The sequence below is a fragment of the Phasianus colchicus genome, chromosome 10, assembly GCF_987193195.1.
Source record: "Phasianus colchicus chromosome 10, bPhaCol1.hap1.1, whole genome shotgun sequence".
Lineage (NCBI taxonomy): Eukaryota > Metazoa > Chordata > Aves > Galliformes > Phasianidae > Phasianus > Phasianus colchicus.
Genome location: NC_143445.1, coordinates 9,664,968 through 9,683,466, shown reverse-complemented (window position 1 = coordinate 9,683,466; position 18,499 = coordinate 9,664,968). Strand labels below are relative to the sequence as shown.

The following is an 18,499-nucleotide window of genomic DNA, read 5'->3' as shown; positions in this document are numbered from 1 at the left end:
CCCAAAAGCACTCTGACTAAGCATAAAGTTCTGCAACCAAACAGATCCTGAACCAAAATGGCCATACTGCTGCACCAGACTACACTGAGCCTTGCCTATAATGATTATTAGGAATGCTGAAAAAAAAAAAAAAAAACCACCAGACTTGCTTCAGTCTTATTTCCTAAGGGAATTAAATTTATGCAATCATGTTGTGTGCACAAGCATGTCAGTCTACCCCAGTAACATCTGTACCCACTCGATCATTTCAAAAGAGAGCCCAAAGATGCTGAGTTTCCATGAATTCAGTAAAAATAAGCAGACGGGTGGAGGAGAGAGCTCCTATCAGGGCCCAGTGAATGCTATGTGGCAAACAGCTTACTCTCTGTTGCCTATCAGAGAATCCACACAGGACACAGCTGTAGGACACCAGATTTCTGTAGCCACGTGCTCGTTAAGCAGCTCAGTTTTGCTCCTTTTTGTCATTCTATATTTAAGACTTGCAACTAAAATCATTTAGATTGTTTTGTTTGTTTAAACAGAAGACAAAGTGTCAATGGCTGCACGAGGGACGGGAGGACTTGCATTAACAAATCATAGAATCATATAATCATATAATGCAAGGGACTCCTGAAGGCACACACTGTTCAACACCCACTCACCCCTTTGGCATGGGCAAGTATAACTTCCATTAGATCAGGTTGCTCTAAGTGCTGTCCAACACAGCTTTGAACGCTTCAAATGAAAGGACATACACAACTTCTCTGAACAATCTGTTTTGGAAAAAAAATACGACAGGTTCAGCTATAATTTAGGGATAGGGACAGAAATATTCCTAGGTGAAGATTCACCACTTATAATTATAATTTTACATTTTCAGTAGCTTTTGTACTGGGCTAACACTAAATTAAGTATGGGGCTTCTCTTGGTCTTCACAGGACAAATTCCCTGTGACAGAAATCCTGCCTAGTTTATGAATTCAATGCCCAGGAAAATTTTGGTCTGATAATTTTTTGATAGGGTTGAACACTTCAAGACCTGTATGAGCTACAACTACAGCAGAAAAAAGTTGTAACATTTATTTTACTTTCTGCAGTGCATCTCTCACACTTGAAGAGCCAATGACGTGTTTAGGCAAATAGCATTTTTCTAGCTATGTTTATAAATTCGTTAGGAAAATCATAACTACAAATATGTCCATTTAAATTCATAGATACTAACAGGTCACTAAAAACATATTTTACACTGGAAAATCACACTGAACACATCTTTCTGGATAAGTGATGATACTCTACAGAAGAATTAATGATTTATTCTGGATTGTAACCATGATAGTGCATTCTCAAAAAAGAAAAAAGCACTATCACCAACATCCACAGAATCATCCTTACTTACTGAACACAATCCAAGAAACATGAGAAACACTCCTGAGTGAGAGAAAGCTAAGTGACAACTGAGAAGTGGAAAGCTTTATTAATATAAGCTAAATAATTTTCCAGATTTTTATATTTGCCCATTACACAGTTTCTTGAGGACACCACCTAATGCCAACGACTTCCACTGCGCACAGATGAATTCATGCCTACACAGACGTCCATGTACATACATGCTTTCATGTTCCTGCACACACAAACACAAAGCTTGAATTCTTTACTGCATTGCAGTGTGAGGACATCTTAGCACTATCTCCAGTTGCACCAAGTTGTCGCACCTCTTACAAAGATTTACTTGTAAACCTAAAGACATTTTATCCATATTTATTTTATCTAGAACTCAGTGTTTTGCGTCTGACAAATATAAAGCAAAACTGCCAGTCTCAACAAGAGTTATAACCCTAACAGCTAAGAAGGCATCTTGCTTGTGTTACAAAAGGCTGCCTAGAAGTTACTGTGAAACAATTGGTTTCCTTAGCAGATTATAGAAAGTAATCTGTTACTTTGAAGTAATGCTGTTTTATAAAGCAGAATAGCAACTTCCTGGCAGATGCCAGGAAAAGCAAGAGAAAAAGCATCTAAAAAAATTTACAAACAGTTTATCATAAAAGGATTCCAAATCAGAATTTATCCTATTCCAGGAAGAACAATTGTGATTACAGCAATTATACAGTAATTGAAAACTTTGTTACTGCAATAGTGCTATTGCTTGTCTTCCAGTGAGATGTTGCTGATACTGTGACACAATCAACCAGGCTTGTTGGGAAGAAGTTGGAATTTAACCAACAGAGCATTGCTATTTCTCAGTTTTCCAGAGACTATTTATACCAGTTGCAACTAACAGTCCTTAAAGAACTTCTATACGTGCTGTAAGGAATGTTAACCTTGAAAAATAAAAGATCTAGGTGATTTCACAGCTGTAGCATGTCACAATGTGATCAAGATTCCCCAACAGTGGAATTTAAGTATTTTAATAGAAGTACAATAGTTGATTGAAGACACATGTAATACTCATGGGTACAGAGAGAGGACATTCAGGGCCCTTATGTTGTCCATAAAACACTAATGGGGACCCATGAGTACACTACAGCCAATTTACTTTAGTTTAAGTGAATTCTGAAACCTTAAATTATTAGATACAATCAAATTTCTTGCATCACTTAATTTCACTTTTGCCTTATAGCCTGATGGCTGAAACTCAGATTCTTCATTCCCACTTGTTTTATAAACCATGCAATTACTACAGCTCATTTTGGGTTTGTTAGCCTGGTTTGTATCTAAGGTTTTATATTGCATATACCAGAAATTATAAGGATTTTCTTAGCGTATAAGAAACATAGCAGCTGTTCTATGCAATGTCTTGACAAACTGATTTCAGAGAGTACGAGCCATGCATAGAAAGGTGGCTAGGTTAGTGCTTCCAAGTTCTTACTCAGCAACAGGACTGTACAGTTGAGGACTCCGATGTGAGCTTACAAATATACAAGAGGCAGTATGAATCTTTATTTTTCCTAGTTGGAAAATAAGGTTAAATTTCTACAGGGAAATTATCAAAGGAACAACTACATAAATAACGTAGTCGTGTCCCAAGTGTGAGCCTGGAAGGCTAGAATTTCAAAGAGCCAGAAGCCTTCAATATCTAACTTTTACTGAGTTCTTAAGTCCCCTTGACAAAGATCTGCCTTTCTGAAGGCCAAGGCTGTAACATTATTTCTAAAGAACTTCAGCAGTGTCAGGGCTGCAGACTGGCTGTTACTCCAAACCATACCCACAGCTCCAGCCCAGCCAGAGGAGCTGCGGTGATGCGTGAGCGTTATGTAAGATGTTGGCCCCAGTAATGAGCATTGGCCCCTGTGGCCCTGTGAAACAATCAGGCTTTGCATGCCAAAAACATTATCACTTGAAGAAAACAAAACCTCTGCAAAGTCAGGTCTTTTGGATTTATGCACATGCCTAAAAACTCTGCCAAATCCAGCTTTTTTTTGCATTATTATTTTAAAATCAGATTTTCATTGGCTGAAGAACTTCTTAATTGTGGTTGTTTGCTTTACCACAAACAGCTAGCGACTGGGAATGTGACTTGAAGGGTCAGTATATCAAACATTGCACAAGGGTACTTGCAGCATCCCAGGGCTGTAGACAGGGAAGACGGTCTCTTCCATTAATAGTTCTCTCCCCACTTCTCATTCCTTTATCCAGTTTTATCTCACCATGGGCCAGGCCCTTCCCTGAGGAACTGGACAAGCTGAGAGGAGCTGTGGAACCACCCCCTTTCACCCCTCAGCAAAAGGCTACCGTTGACTGCACAGACCTGGGCAGTGGAATGGTGATGCTAAGATGTTCTCATGGAAAAAAAGTGAAATAGAAATTGATCCAAGATGAATTTTTGAACTGTTGAATCTTCCTTGCTTAAGAATGATCTCCCCAACCCCTTACAGGGAGAAGGTGACTGCACATTTCTGAAATCACACCAGCTGCCTCCCCAGTTCACACTCTCACTCTTCAGACTCTATGCTCCCAATGGGCTTTTTGCACTGCCCTGCTTCTCATATTGGCTGTGAGTTTTGGCTGCTATAAACTCAGCTCCTTGCTTAGAACAATTGGAGATCTCTATTCTCCACTGCTTTTTTCAGTGTTTTTTTTAACTACCCAGTATCATAAGGAAAAATGGTCTCACACAAATGCCATGATGGATGTCCATATGTTAAAAATTCAAAGTTTGCCACAGAACTTTGTGTATAGAGGTGAACTGCTTGCAAACACACAAGTCACTAATTTCCCCTCAATAGATCCACACATCATTCTCCATCACATGCCCATATTGTACAGGACCTTTTCCCTTCTCCTTTAAAAACAAACACACACAAATTCATTCTCTTATCCAAAGCTGCTTTGATTACTTTTCAGACCCTTGCCTTTATCGCACAATGAAAGCATTTTACAGAGAGACAGATGGCCATACTTTTGGGGTTTTGAATTTGCACTACAGATTTAGGAAAAACTTAAACTTGGGCTTCAAACTTCACTGGCAGTAGCTTTGGACTGCATACCTTCACTGAAGAACACAAAACCAAGTTCTGATTTTCCCATTGAAATGTATGGGACTGTTACTTGCACATACGCTGTTGAACTGGAGGCCTTCAGACTGAATTGTGAAAGTAGGGACAAGATCTTTTGCATCCAAACTATGTTTTTTTTTCATTTAATATTTTCTTGACACGTAGTACTGTATGTAAAATGAATCTGAGTTTTAGATTAGAATATCAATTATCATACTTAAGAAATCATAGTTCTGGCCAGGTATTGAAGGGATTGAGAGGGACCAAACACAGGGGATTGAGAACGAAATAAGCTCTCAGTCATGCAGACATTTGTAACTGAGTGATACCCAGCTAGCACAGGATATTGTATATAAGATCACAATTCAGGCTGAAGTCAAATCCTCCATCTATTATCAGAAGGGAAGAAAACTAGATAAATACAGACTCCATAAAGCAGGTTAACACTTTGCTGGTATATTTTCTGTCCAGCTGGTATGTTCTCTGTTAGGCCATTTATTGCAAGTTTTCTGATTAAATAGCTCTATCACATATTAGAACTTCAATTTAAGTAGATTGAAACATATCGCCTAAGAATCAATCATGTAAAAATCAAAAGATGTAGATACCTCTGTTCACTGCAGGGGAGTAGGACTAAATGACCTTGAAGGGTCCCTTCCAACTCAAACGATTGTATGATTCTAATAATTCAATGTTGTAGGTAGTTAACGCATGTGCTGAAGATTTATACAGGGCAAAGATGCAAGTTGAAATGATTAGAACTCACAAAACCCCAACAAAAATCTGCTGGATCAAGTTGTACCTTCAGCTGCAACCAATTAATTCAAAAGAAGTGTGTTTATAGATTTTAGGTGGTCCAAGTGGCATCTTATGTTTAGATCAATAAGACAAAAAGCATTTAGCCTAATTAATTATTATGTGAAGTATATATTAAGTACTACAACTAACCACTGATTTGTAAGACAAATGACTGTGCTCCAAAAGATTTCTTTTTTAAAATAAAACAGATTTAAAAAAAAATAATGACCTAGATGACAAAGGTTAATTCTTCTGTTTACAGTCAGTGCTTCCATCTAAGTATCTACACTCACTTTGGACATGTGTAAATTACAGTTGGATGCTGATAATTGTATATGTAAATATGGGCTGAATTAAGTTTTTTAAACAGACTGTTTGATGGCCAATAGCAGTAATACAGCTAAAGCCAAACTGGAGCTGTGCAACTAACAGCATTGCTGCTGGTTAGCTATATTTTTTGTCCTGACATGCTGTTCAGTAGTTATTTGTAAGATCTGTCCAGTTTAAAACAATAAAGAAAAGGCATTTTATTTATGATGCAGTTATCCAGCAATGCTCATACTGAAGTGCGCGCTTCAGTTTTACCAGCTTCCCAGGCAGACATTCTTTCTTTACATGTGCTTAAATTTCAGTTTATGTAAAAATAAATTCATACTTTTTTTTTTTCCATTTCAGAAGCGTAAAGCAAGGTAAGGATGCTGCTAGACACACTGCATGGAGTTTCCAAATACATAAAAGGAAGCACTATATGTGATAACGTTGATTTTACCTTTGAATTCATTATGAGACCAAGTATGGCTCATAGCAGTTCAGGAGAGAGGCAAAGAGGGAACTGACAGAATTGAAGTGCCTTATTTCTGTAAAAAGCGTGCTTTCCCCTAGGACCACAGGAAGGAGGAATAAGAAAGACACCAATGGCTTCACGCTGCCTACGCTACCATAGGAGAGATTACTTAATTCTTCAGAGCTTGAGGACAAAGTGGGAAGAGAAGAACTTCGTGTTCATTCTCTAGAGCTGAATGCTCAAATGTGGACCTCAACTGAAATAAAATTGGGTCTGAAATTTTTATTGAAAATAATTTATTTCCCAATTATCAACATATCAACCTTACAAGGTAGGTTTCAGCTGATACCTTATATATTGGAACTATCACAGTTTTTATTATTAACTACCAAAGCTGACCACATTGTTGCCTACATTTGTTCTGATGGCCAAATTCAAGGGAATCAACTTCTGCCTTTAAAGTAACATGCAAAACTCTTTCCAATCAAACAGTAAGTCATACTGACTATTCACTTACTTCCTTTTTTCATAGGGTCAAAACGAGCCCTGAGTGCAAGAACAGGTAGGTGCTTTGCAGAACACAAGCATAAGCAAATGGATTCTTAGACGGGCAACAGCTTTAAATTTTGACAGAACATTTATGAATACTTGTGACAAATGATTATGATTATATGTCATCATTATTAAAAATGTTTTAAAACTTAGTGCTAAGCAGGCTTTCTGATAAAGTACTTCTTGTATCTGAACAGAATCCAGTTCTTCTCATATTAGACTGCCATGCACAGCTGTGACACCACAAAAAGATCTTGATCAGTTCATCTGCATCAACCAGCTAATGATAGTAACTATGTTGAAAAGTAATGTTTTGTAGCTGAGAATTTCCTCTATCAAATATTGTTATTGTGTTCTTTGGATCTATTGTAGTTTCCATGGAAATAAATAGGAGGCATTACTTTCAGAGCAACCTACATATGAATACACAAACAAATTTCCATGGAAATCCCATTGTCAGACTCTCTATAGCCAACAGCTGTTAGTGTTAAATTTCATATTTTGTATCTAATAATGAAATATTTCAACATGGGAGACCATATTAAAACTCTGCCTCAGGTTTTTGCCATCACTTATTCCTTCATTTCAGAACTGACAGCTATTCATTCAGAGAATGGATCACCTTTTATTTTGTGTCTTACCACACTGGAACTATTTTTGCTAAATTAAGAGTTACGGGAGAAGAAAGCCCTGAACAGTCTTGAATCAGCTGATTTATTTGTGTAAGTAAAAATTTGGAGTAAGCACTGGCAATGCTTGCTGGGCTGTAAAATGGTTTCTAATGACTCACGTTTAGCTCTTGTATAGGCCCTGCTTTGGAGGTCCCAGCTGTAACTATTGCCTGCTGTTTCGGAGGAAAACTGAACTCAGAGTGCCTGTAAGCTCAGGCCCTCGCATAAAGTAGTACACTGCCACAAACTTCTGCCAGTTTGTTTAAAGATTCATATAACCAGCTGTAAAACTTCTAGATGCTTTCTGACATGAAACGTATACTATTTCAAGCACACTGCTATATCAACAGATGTTTTAATAGAGACAGAACACGGAAAGAATATATGCCAGCCTGCCTAACTTTTCCATTGGGCAAAATACTTGCAAACTTTAGAAATACCCAGAAGAAACATGGCAATTGACATGTCCACACTCGACATTAGCCTGTAAGAGAAAGGAACTGGACTGATTTGACATTATTTGCCTTGGACAGCAGATGGGCAGTGGGGAAGAAGCAGATGTCACTCCTTGATTTTTATAAGGATTTTGATAGTGGTTGGAAGATAATATCCAGAGAGCGCCTATCAGATGCTTACTGTCGGGCAAGAAAGACATGTCAAAGGGGAGTCCTGCAAGGGACTACACTGCTTTGGTACTGCCTGCTATGTTGGAAAGTGGAAATTTAATTTGAATTCTAAACGAACACAAGCAAGCTTGCAAAGGGTTTGGAGAACATGCCCTCTGAGGAGAGACTGAGGGAACAGGGGCTGTTTAGTCTGAGGAAGAAGAGGTTGCCCTTATGAGGCTCCATCTAGAGATCTGCACTCAGGCCTGGGGCCCCCAGAGCAACAAAGACATGGAGCTATTGGAGCCGGTCCAGAGGAGGGCCACAAAGATGCTCAGAGGGCTGGAGCACCTCTGCATGAAGATGGGCTTGGTCAGCCTGGAGAAGAGAAGGCTCAGAAGAAGCCTCATTGTGGCTTTCCAGTACTTAAAGGGAGCTTAAAAATCAACATTTTACATGGGCAGACAGTGATAGGGCAAAGCAGAATGATTTTAAACTAAAGGAGAGAAGATTTAGAGTAGATGTCAAGGGGAAGTTTTTCACTGAGAGGGAGGTGTTGTGTCAGCAAAGGCTGCCCAGAGAAATTGCGGATGCCCCATCCCTGGAGGTATTCAAGGCCAGGTTGGATGGCACCCAATCTGGTGCCTGATAATCCTGAACACTGCAGAGCAATCTGGAAAGAGATCATCTTTAAGGTTACTACCAAACCAAGCCATTCTATTATTCAGGCGACAAAAATAAGGAATCCAAACCACCTATGTAAGACTTAGAACAGCACTTGGAAGTATAAAGGCACACACACCTGGATGAAACATATTTCAGAAGCGCTTAATTTCATTACATAGATAATTGAGTTTAAAAAGAAACAAGCTTCTCACCTGTGGTAGTTTTTGTTTTAATAGGTATGTTTCATTTATATTTTTTTAACTTTTTAAAAATAACATATCCCTCACTCTTGCCATTCCATTCTGAAAATGCTAACCTGTAGTCTAGTGAACTCGTCTATAGAAAGATTTTCCTTATCCCCTGTCTAAAAGCTGCATAAGCAATTACCTTCTGCCACAGTTTCACCCATACAGTGTTGCAATTGCACAATGAAGCCTGGTTACTCAGGCCTCAAAATTCATTCTTGAGGAAAAAAATATCTGTATTAGAGTAGAAGTAGATAGGGGTAATACTTCTTTCCTCCTCTGTCAGTTACACAACACTGACTCAGCATTAAAACATTCGCTAAATAGGAAATGCTTTTTAAAATCACGACTTCTAGCTTAATTTACACTACAGATTTCAAATAAGAAGATTTATTCCTCCAAACATTAATCCAGAGATAAATTGTACACATGGGTATGTACGTTAAGTGGGACCATCCCTTCTCAGTCACCAAGCAAATCGCGTTGAACTGTTTTTAAAAAAAAGTAGTAAATAACTGAGTAAAACCGGCAACTTTTGGATTTGTGCTCTGTAAATTGGCAGCTTAAACCTTCATCTTATTCTCACTCAATTTCAACATAGCCACAATAATGCAAAATTAACTTCCTACATCTAACGACTAGCCTGATTTTGTGCAGAGATAAAGCTGATATGCTCCCCTCGGCTTCAGTGACCAAAATTCTGAGTTTCTACAGGTTTTTCTTAAACTAGATTGTGTTACATTTTAATTCAATCCTTAGCTTGTCAGAGACTTTATCTTTCAAGATGCAAAACTAACCCATGCATTTGGTTTGTTTCCGTGAAGCAGGCACAAAGCTCCATTACTGCACAAGTTTGACAGGGATGAGATGTAATATGATTACTTGCTCCACAGCTATTTTTTAAGAGCAAATGGCTTTTCCTCCTCCCCAGCCTCTGTCTATAAGACGGGAGAAGATGTGATTAAGTGTGGTATCTAGTGCAGATCATGCACTCACAAATCAAGTAGCTTTTTCTTTAAATCACTTCTCTTACTGTCATTCACCTTAATGCTGCAAACCCACTCTGTCTTTCTGCACTACATTCATTGTAAAGGACCACGTGTCCTCCAAATACATAATAGTGAATATTATTAAATACCTTCTGATACCATCTCTTCTGAGAATGATTATATACCATGCAAAGTTTCTCTCTTTATCTGTAAGAATGAGTTTAGTGAAAGTTATTTTAAAATGAGGCTGAATAATTGCATCTTCCTGAAATAGCTCATTTATGTCAAATGTCATTCCATTTACCTCAAATGCCACCGCAACGCATTGTTTGCATCTCTAAACACACGTCTGCAGGTAACTATTTCAGTTACATGAAAAGACATCAAAGCCACACTAGCCATTTTTTCCCCAAATAGTATTTAAATCTTTCAGATTTTTATGACTCTTACAATGCTTGACCAGGAACCTAATAATAAACAGACCATGCTTTATTAAGGAAGTTTTCACTGAAAACAGCTCGAGTGCCATGAGTGTACTTAAAGAATTACAGACAAACCCTTCTTATTGTCTTGAGACTTAATTTTCATCCTATAGCAAAAAGCTCATCCACAATAAAACTACTTTGTTCCAATAAACACCTTCAGCATGACAAAGCTACACATTTGAGCACTGACACAAGCCATGATCTGGTTCCTACTGTATGTTTCAGAGATAAGAGGTTGCTGTTGAAAGGTAATTTTCCTAGTCACATCTCCATTCTCGAATGCCACATTCCACTATGAAATAAAGCACCGCACAGTCCCATTCAGGAATACATTGTTTTTCAATCAAAAGTCCCGGCCAACATTCTGACACTGCTCCAGCAATTGGTCATTCTCCCTAAGCTCTTCAAGAACATTTGAACACCATCTAGCAATGGAATTACTGCTTTCAAATTAGTTATAGGAAATTTCACAATTGCTCCTGAAGGAAGTTCAAATGTGCTAGAAATGCATTCAGAATAAGCCCTACACAGATATAAATTGGGCTCAGTTATAGCTGAGATGAGCTCCACATTACAGGTCAGCCTACAGAACCAGGAATTAGTACTAAATAAGTATTCACATACTTACAAGGCCACAACAGGGAGCCAGGACAACGGAACCAAGGGGGCACTTACACCTACAGTCCTCCAGGTAAGGACAGTTCAGACATACCAGTGAGCACCCACACAAATGCTGCTCATCCCACCTGTGCTGTTCCTAGCACTGCCCATTCTGAGCTTCCCCAAACTTCACCTCATTGCCCAGAAATGCTATCTTGAGCACAATGCAGGAACAGGGACTCACCCAGGCCACGCACGTGTCGAGTACCCAAGACAGTCCTTGCACCACAGAACAAGCTCTGCCCATCTCCAAAAAATGTTTGTGCCCAGCCATGCCCAGAGGGCTGTCCCTGCTACTTGCATGATGTGTTGCAGGGGCTCACAGGCATGCAGGTGCATTCTGCCTTCCCAACCACCCAGCACTGGATCCCATTTCTCAGACACTGCAGGCACGAGAGGCTAAACTCTGCTGGAGCCCAGTGTTCAACCTGTGAGGAGAGACAGCTGGAGCCCTGACAGCTTTCTTGGGAAGTTTCCCTTTGAGGAAAAATCTAGAACAAGACTATTCCATGACCTGTGTGGCCACAATATATTTAGCTACCAGAGAGGGAGCTACCAAATAAGCTGGTCATAAATTAAAATTACTTCTGCTGTTCAGACTACAATAATTTTAGAGAAATATATACCTATTTTAAGTGGACGTTGACAGCCAAAATATATCAGACTAGTAGTATTTAACAGTTTTCAGTGGGAACTAATGAATAGCAAAGTATGTTCTCGGACTTTGCTACAGAGACAGCTCAACCTCAACAGATCCCATGATAAAAATCTTTTAGGGGCATAATGTACTTAGCTAACACAAATAACATATTATAATTACAGTTAACAAGAGTCAGACTTTGTTTTGAATTCCATGTAAAACCCAGCATGCTCCTTTAAGGAATCTGTACAGAGAGTACAATAGATTTTTCTGTAACTCATCTAGATTTTTTTTGCTCATGTCAGTTCGACCTTAAAGAGAACATGATGTCCTCTGAGATTCTTATTTTAAGAAAAATAATCGTTCTCAAGGCCAACTCTTTTACCAAAGTAACCTCTATTTCTAGCTGGTGAAATCTGTTGCTCTGTCATGGACAAACAGGTAGCAATTCTTGTACTCGTAGTATAACAGAATAGAAATACAACTGAACTCCAATTTCAGAAACATCATCATCAGTAATTCCAGTCCTGACTTTTTTTTTGTATGAGTGTTGAGAGTCTGATGAGGTAGGCTGTTAAACACATGAAGCGGAGACTTATTAAAGGTCTGGTCTTTTAATTATTTAGAAAGAAACAAGTCTCAAGTTACTGCACAGTGTGAATTGTCCAATTGATTTTGGTAGGGATTTTTATGCATTATCCATTATTAAAGTACCTGCAAATTGAGGAAATTATACTAACAATCAATTTTAACTTATGTCAGTTAATTCATTACATTTGCCTTCGTATACCATCTGGTTTTACTGATATCATAAGCTGCCCTTCAGATTTCATTATCCTGCAGTATTTTAGCAGATAGCCTTGAATACAGCAGCAGCCTCACTACAATTTCACTAAGTAGTTCAGTGGAATCCAGAAAACAATGCTGGCAATATTGGAGATATCTTCCTACCATTACTGTCTCAGAGAATTGGAAGCAACTAAAAGAGGAGTTTAGGAAATCCACAGGACCAAGTCTCTCTGTGTGCTACATCATTCAAAGTACATATACATTGCTTTATACACTGTTTTATTTGCCTGATCCATAAAGCATACACACAAAATTCATCAAGTTCTATAGGAACACTCTCCTAAGCTGATGATCTGTGCCCGAAGACCATATTTTTTGTTTGAGCTGTAACATCTCTTATAACGATTTTCATTCACATTTAGAGTATTCAAAGTGGTGAAGAAACTACCACAAGTCATTGTTCCAGTGATAATTATGCTTGATGATAAGAAACTGCTTTATTTCTAATCCAAACTTACATAACTTGACTTTTATGTCACTGGATTTCTCTGTGGCTTTTCTTGCTGAATACAAGAGCAGTTCCCCCTGCCCACTTCCCCTCCCTCTTCCTCTTCCCCTTCCCTCTCCCCCCCCCCCATCATGAGTGATGATTCCCACTCACAGGATGAAAATAACTAATTTTGGATTTTAAAGCATGCAACTTTAATAACTCAGCCTTTATCTACTTTGAAGTTTGATTTTTTTTCCCCCCTACAAGATCAATATAATTCATGGATAGTTCTTTTAAAACACAGTATGGAAAAGTTTACTGCATTTTTCTTCATCGGGATTCAATGATGCTTTGACCAATTCTAGTAACAGACACGACTAAAGTCAGGAATCAGTTTACCAAACAAGAATTTCCTATAACTAATCATGCTTCACTTAAAAGAAGCTAGAACAACTTCAAGTATTTTTAGAATGCCTGATTTTATCTGAACTTCATATTTGGGTGTGTCATTTTTAGCTTTAGGCTGAATTTCAGTTCCCAGAACCCTAAAAAGAAAACCACAAAATTTTGACATTTTTCACCCATATTTAAAAAATCACTTTTGACAGGAAAGATGTTTTCCAGTAAGGTCTACACTGTTGGAAAATAAATATAAAGAAGTATTTAGTTTCTACTTGATGCTGTTCAGAAATGGCAAACAGTTAACTAAGCCCCTAAACTTCTGAAAGTTTATGCATGGGAACAAGCAATATAAACAGCACTTATTAACCCATTCCTTAGCTCGAGCCAATTTCTGTTAAGGTGTCTCTCCTAGGATATTGCAGAAAGCAATCTCTTCCCAGCTCCCCACAGATTTGTGCATCATGCTTTTACTTTTCTGGTTCAATAGGGTACTTATTCTTTTCTCTTGAACTGTATTATGTACATACACACACAAACACATGTATACATATATATCTATGCCAAATGAGCTGGCTTCCTCTCTGTTTTCTTAAATAAAGGGAATTTCTTAAATAAAAGGGAATCTTTTGGCCTGTGCAGAGGTTCTCTGCCTAGGTCAAATCAATAATCAAGTATCTAGCTACCTGCTCAGCAGCTGCTTCTGAAAAATTATTTCCAGGTGGATGATTCTGCACCTCATGGACACAGGTGATGCTCATCTCATACAAGTAGAAAGAAGTATTCAGCCCAAGATTTTTAGAATACTCTTGTTTTCTGATGAACAACTGTTTGACAGCAACTTCTTCCTTACATTTTATATTTTGTAATTTAGACTTTGGGATCAAAGGCCACTGTACCATTTAGGATGAAAACAACACTAGATGATCGCCAAGAATGAAGAAAAATTATTTGTCAGATTTGACACACCTCCTCTGCATGCTTTACTATCCAAATTCCTAACATGCATTTACACACATTACCTTACTGCCTAATTTATAGCCTCAACACAACATCATCACATTTTATACTATGGCCTCTTTAGTTGCTTGCTTTATTGATGAGGGGAATACTAGATAAAAAAGATGTCGCTGATTTCTGTTCTTTTAAAAAAGCAGCACTTCAGGATCAAGATCCAGGGCAGTTAAGTTCAAGGCTCTCATTAAAAATCTGGATGACTTAATTACCAGTATTAAGAATTAGAAGCTAGACACACTGTGAAGATATGTTTAATGAAACCCATGCCTCGGGCATCAGAGATGACAAGGCTTTCTTCGTATTTAACACAATGCACAATTATCATGGAAGATTTTGGCTTTCTGCTAAATAGCGAATCAGAGAGGACTGGGAAACAGACAGGAAAAAGGCCTGCTCTAGCTACTGCTGTGCTGTGTGTAACATTGTCCCTCTGAAATAGTTTCAGCAGTGACATCTAGGGGAAAGTGAAAGGGATCAGTACAAAAGAAACCCAATCCTTCTCCTCTGTTCTAGCCCTCATTGCTTCATGTGAAGAAGCATAGCCATAAAGGTACCGTGCAGCTCAGCACAAAAGCAGGAACTGTGCTTAATTATCTTAATTCCAAGTTTAAAAATCACAATTCAAAAATTACAGTAAGTATTTTTCTTTAATATCACCACTTAAGTTTCATAAAATTAAGACGACTAGCAGGCAAACCATAAGAACCTGTATAAGTTTACAAAAGATAAAATTCTTGTATAAACCTTGAGCTAGCAACAAAGTAATAAAATGCTCTACACATCAGAAAAAAATATCAAATTCCCGTTAAATTTCTTTTGAACAAGGAAGTTTTTTTTCTCATTAACGTGTACTGTGAGAAACATAATGGAAGCAGATAGATGTGCCCAGATAGATATGTTCATCTAGATAAGAACAATTAAGTCACCTTTAGGAATTATTAATGGTGTAAGTAACTATGACTTTTAGCTCACAAAGTAACACTTCCTTGAGATATGATAGAGAAACCACCAAAAATCTGATAGTTGTGAGATCACTCAATAGTATAAGTAGCTGTAACATCAATAATTCACTTTAACTACATCAAATATGAACACTGGTTTCCCAAAATACCATGTTGTACTCGTGCAGTTAAACAATGAAGGTTTGAAAGTTCAATTAGAAACTTTACTTTTCAGAGCTTATCCCTCTTAATTGCACACAAGGCTTCAGAAATGCTCTTAGTTTTTGAAAAACTATCAGCATACTCCATAGAAAAAAAGACAGTTTGTTTTTTTGTTTTTTGTTTTTTTTTTGTCTGTCACTCCACTACCTTTTCCCCCACAACATTGAAGCACAGGAATGTCCTGAATTTTCTATTTGTGATCAATAATGTTAGGTGGACACACCTTAACTAAAAAACACATAGTTTCAGAGTCCTTTATATCCTGAACCAAACATAAAATGGTCTAAGTCAACATAAGCCAGAAGCAAGTATAATTCATCTGAGAAAGTTGCAAGACAAATAAAACAAAAAACAAACAAACAAACAAACAAAAAACCCAAAACTTTGTCTTTCTAAGAAGTACAGGCAACAATGATGAAAACAGTTCCCCTAAGAGACTTCACGTATCGCTAATATCCCAAGAAAAATCCACAAGATGAGGATCACAAAAGGGCCCAGTTAACACTAACTCCAAAACACATTTATAAACACTCAAGATAGCCATTTTTAAAAAAACAGGCACCTGAAGCAAATCAATTCAATACATTTTTTACTTACCTTCACTCTGCCTTGCAGGAACTCAATGGCAAGCTTCAGTAGCTCTGGAGAAAAATGACTTGCTTCTCTTTCCAATTCTACTGCCTTCCCTAAAAGGGGAAGAAGCTGCATTAGAAACACAGCCACAACCTCCAGAACCTTCAAACAGGCTGTTTCCCTGTGCTGTAAGCTTTTGTACCACACAACCCTGTATCTCTCTTGGGAGGCTCTCTAAAGGAGAAAGAAACCTGGGATTTCCATCCAAGCCCCAGTTCCTTGGGAGCAACTGATTAAACAACCATACTCACACCCTTTCAGACATCTGTCACCTGCTCTGCACTGCAGCTGGCTCACCTAGAAGTTTAGATTTCACCATAATCCTTTCATATTAGTGCCAACCTTGAATAGTTTTCTCAACTGGCCCTCAGGCTTTCTTCAAGTCAAAAGAGAACACCCTTCTAGGAAGCCAGCAGACATTAAGTGCTTAGTGCAGCTCCCGGGAGATTTTTAACTTGCCACACTGGAGAGAAATGCCTCAGCAGTACCACTAATCTACAGTGTAACCCTTCCCCAGGCTCCATCCCCCCTGAGGCAACTACAGAGGCTGCACTCACCCCAACCCACAGCATTGTACTCCCAGGGCTTTTCTGGCCATGTGCAGGGAAGAAAGAGCCTTTCCTCTTTCTTTCTGGACACCCAGAACAGTTGAGCCTCGTTGCCCATATCGACATCAGATTGCAAAGGAGGCCCAGGTGCTGAGACTGGCACTTACATTCATCACACCAGGGTGTGGTTGATAAGGCAGCAACCTGTGAGTGCACTTAAAATAATGCACACGAAGTAAAACTTTTTGCTCTATCACAAACAAAGCAGGCTTTGATATTGATACATTCAGAAATCCTTGAGAGAATCTGTTTTATTTGGCAGAACATCTTACAGGTGCATATACTGTAATTCAATAGGATTGCATGACTCATTCCATAATTAGTGAGAGCCTTTTTAACAGGCACAAACAAGAGCCCAGAAAACTAATACCTTCCAGGAAACCTTCTCGCCTCCGAAGGGTTACATATCAGAGCAAGGAGTGGCTGACCAGGCTGCCACTGCAAGGTTCTGCAGAGCCAGATCAGAAATGCCAGCAATAGAAGTTCATTTCATCATATTTAGCTGTTCAGAAACAAATCTGAGGAAAAACAGGTGCAAGTAGTGATACCATCTACACTTGCTGAGTATATTTTTGACTGGATATTCACATGCAGAAGTTAAAAAGATCATAGGAACATGTATGTCATAGTTCTGATATGTATTGATTAAACTACAGAGAGCTTTAAGAGAAAGACTCTCAAATCATCACTCCTGTAACAAATTTCATCATTTTCCATCTCCCTGCAGGGTCATTACAACAGGCAAAACATTGCAGGGAGAAATAAGCTCTGGACTTACTCAGGTGATGAGAAACACATTCCTTTCAGTAGGCATCACCTCTGACCCACCTCATGTTTGTAATCAAGTAATCTTGACGAATTTAGCTTCTGCCACCTGCTGAAGTCTTGCTGAACAGTCAAGTCAGCAATTGTAGGGAGGGGTAATAGCCTTGGATTAGAAGGAAAAAAAACAAAGTTGGAAAAAAGCAGAGTAGCTTACAGGCACTGTCACCTCTGTGCCCAGGTGAAGCTATGTAGAAAGGAAGCCAATTCCAGACCTGAAGACAGGCTTTACTGCCTGAAAGACGGTGTTTTTCCAGGAATATCAATCTAATAAAAACTGTTACTTCTTCCCACAGATCTTGCCTCCCTCAAGCATTTTGACTATCATGGTTTCAGAAATGATCTTACAGGCATCCAGGAGCCACTGGTGGTGGGGATGGCAGAGTTCCAGCAGCTTTACTCCTGCCAGACCATCCCTCTCATTTGCCAGCCAGAAATAAAAAGATGTGCTCCCTGTAAGAGTACCTTGAAGGGAGGGTAGTCATCACACTCACCACAATTAGAGAGAAGACTTGTAAAAAGTATGCTGTGGGATAATAAGAGAACAGCTTTGCTACTTTTTATGTCTCCAGTTCAAAGGTGCCAAGCCTCTTGCTGCTGGATTAAGGCTTAGACCACAAGATACAGATTGTTACAGATAAACTGCCAACTTCAGGCCAATGTAGCAGCAAAATATATTCTTAAAGACCCAGGTACCGCTGAGAGAGAGAGATGGGAATCAACCCTTTCCATTCATTCCTGACCTTTTACAATACATGAAAACTCAGTCAGTTAAAGAAAACCGAAAACCAAAACTCAAAAAGCCAAATCAAAAATCTCAAACCAACTCCAAACTTTTTTTTTTTTAAACTAAACACTAGAGCTGGATTTACTAAAATTATAGTCACAACCACTGCAAAAATTGCTAGGGTGATAAAACAGCTTGTATCGTAACCACTGCTTTCATTCTGCTATGTGGTTTGAGAACTCATCTGATTTACTTTCCAGCTTTTTTCTTGTCTGAAAATATGTT

General features: G+C 38.5%; 1 long non-coding RNA gene across 2 annotated transcripts in view; it reads right to left on the bottom strand.

Annotated features, from left to right (window-relative positions):
• LOC149916594 (uncharacterized) overlaps positions 1 to 16,679 on the bottom strand; it is a 54,502-nt gene extending 37,823 nt beyond the window's left edge. For both annotated transcript variants that reach the window (XR_016469445.1, XR_016469444.1), the window contains exons 1-2: positions 16,615 to 16,679; positions 16,022 to 16,110 (exon numbers count right to left, since the gene is read on the bottom strand). This is a non-coding gene — a long non-coding RNA (uncharacterized LOC149916594). The remainder of the gene's footprint in view (positions 1 to 16,021; positions 16,111 to 16,614) is intronic.
• Between the last annotated feature and the right edge of the window lie 1,820 nt (positions 16,680 to 18,499).